The sequence below is a fragment of the Agrilus planipennis genome, unplaced genomic scaffold (genome assembly GCF_000699045.2).
Source record: "Agrilus planipennis isolate EAB-ADULT unplaced genomic scaffold, Apla_2.0 scaffold137, whole genome shotgun sequence".
Taxonomy (NCBI): Eukaryota; Metazoa; Arthropoda; class Insecta; order Coleoptera; family Buprestidae; genus Agrilus; species Agrilus planipennis.
In genome coordinates, this window is record NW_020439008.1 from 268,839 (window position 1) to 271,249 (window position 2,411).

At 36.2% G+C, this 2,411-nt stretch overlaps 2 protein-coding genes across 2 annotated transcripts in view; both read right to left on the bottom strand.

Moving 5' to 3' along the window:
* Positions 1-2,411, bottom strand: part of LOC112904905 (ubiquitin-conjugating enzyme E2Q-like protein CG4502) — a 90,083-nt gene that overhangs the window by 78,635 nt on the left and 9,037 nt on the right. The gene's annotated exons all lie outside the window — the stretch shown is intronic.
* Positions 1-2,411, bottom strand: part of LOC108735104 (PQ-loop repeat-containing protein 1) — an 88,223-nt gene that overhangs the window by 76,271 nt on the left and 9,541 nt on the right. The gene's annotated exons all lie outside the window — the stretch shown is intronic.

Below are 2,411 nucleotides of genomic sequence, written 5' to 3' on the forward strand. Positions count from 1 at the left end.
AAAATGTTTAATTATTTGCTCCTTCTCATGATTTGACTCTTACTGGTACATGAGTCAACTTACCCCGGGCATATGGTCTACCTACCCCGGGCCAGGGGTAGATTGACTAAGATTTAATATTTTGTAAAATGCATTAAATCATCACTATTATACTAAACTAAGAACTAAATATTACATATTTTTATTAGGTTAATAGATTTTATATCAATTAACATGCTTTTCTTGTCTATATACATTAAAACACAAAAAATATGAACTATTCAGTAAAAAACTAGTCAACCATCCCCGGTCTCCCCTACTGTATTGCAAGCCTTTTATAAATAAGTCGTTAGGACTTAGTAAACGAATTACTTCATCAAAGCTTTTAAGGCTTTGAAAAAAATTACTGTTCGAAGTTCTTGGTTTAATATGTAATGAAACATCAAGGCTCAAAGCACTTTAAATAAGATTTTTTGGCTCGGATTAAAACAATTCTTTAAGCGTGACATCTTAATATAATACAGGTATAGGTATGTATCTATAAATTTTTTGTAAACGTTCCAATGATCTACCGAATAAAAGATATAGGTACATACGAGGTCTGTTCAAAACGTATCGCAAATTTATGTTTTTCAAATATTATTTATTCATGAATATCTATTTTTTCCCTTTCAAAGTAATCTCCTCCAGATATTATACACTCGCAACAATTTTTTTTTCCAATCGTCAAAGCACTTCAAAAAGTTATTTTCTGTGATCTTGTTCAGCTCCTCCTTTGATGCCGTCTTTATCTCCTCAATCGTAGCGTACCGTCGTCCCTTCATAGGCCTCTCAAATTTCGGGAACAGGGGGGGGGCAGATCTGGGAAATACGGTGGCTGCGACATTATTAGCGTGTTGTTTTTGGCCAAAAATTACGCGCAAGAGCAACGATGTTCGAGTAGGGGCATTATCATGGTGCAAAAGTCAATTCTTGTTCTTCCAAAAATCCGGGCGTTTCTAGTGAAATGCTTTGCGCAACTTGCAGGTAATATTCCATATTGACCGTTCTATCCTGTAGGAAAAACTCATGATGCACCACACCCCTGCAATCCAAGAAAACTGTAAGGAAAACCTTCACATTCGACCTAACTTGGCGTGCTTATCTCGGTTTTGGCTCGTGCGGCAGCTTCCATTGGGATGAATAAGCTTTGGTTTCAACGTCATAACCATAAATCAACGATTCCTCACCAGTTATGACCCTTTGGTGCAAATTTGGTTAGTCGTGGACAGTTAGCTCCTTAGCAATGTTAATACTATGCTGTTTTTGATCGAAATTGAGCAATTTTGGTACAAATTTCGCGGCGACCAGTCTTATGCTCAAATCATTGGTAAAAATCGAATGGCAAGGAGTCAATCGATATGTTTAGGTCGTCAGCAACTTCTCTAACGGTGATTCAACGATTGGCCGATAATATTTTCTTCACTTCATCAATGTTTTCGTCTGTTGTTGACGTGTTCGGGCGTCCGGCACACTCTTCGTCGTTCACATATTCTCGGCCCTCTAAGAATATTTTGTACCACCGATAAACGTTGCTTCGGTCCATATGCCACAGTCAACATTCGGAATGCGTCCGTGAACTTTTTGTTATTCATACAAAATTTGATACAAAATTTTTGATCCATTTTTTGGAATAAGCAAAAATCGAAGACGAGCCAAAACACGTGCAAGCAAAGCAGCTGTCAAAATTTAACTGAACATTCCACATGGCTGAACTTGTCGGTATAAGTGAGAGACATGAGAACCAACATAACACCACAAAAATCCAAAATCGAATATACGTAAGCCGCGGAAATTCAAAATTCGCGATACTTTTTGAATAGACCTCGTATAGGTATGTAAACTAGTTGGATGAGCCTAAATTTATGTAGCGTGCAATATTTATTATAGATTCAACTTGGATTCTAGTTTTGAGGAAAATGGCTCATTATAACGATTTATATAAACAAATAATTTTATACAGAAATATAAATCTAATCCAACTTCGAGCATCTTTAATGTCTTTAAAGGGGCTCAATGGAAAATATTCAACATTTAGATTCCGAGTTAATCCTAATTCCTATTATAAATGCAAATGTGAGTTTGTTTGTTATGATCTCATGCCTTAACTACTCTGCCGATTATCATAAAATATTGTATATACAACTTCTGGGGGCACAGAAAAGGGCACCTCTTGTACAGAACAAAAATACTGTTCCTGAGGGATAGAAAGATTTGCAGATGATATAGCAGTATTAGCATCCAGCAAGGAGGACCTAGAGATAGCTTTAAATAAAATGGAAGCGGTACTGACAGATCAGTACTGTATGAAAATAAATAAAAGTAAAACTAAAATACTGATATGCAAGGGAAGAAAAAGTAGGGAAAGAGCGAATATAAAGATAGGAGACGAA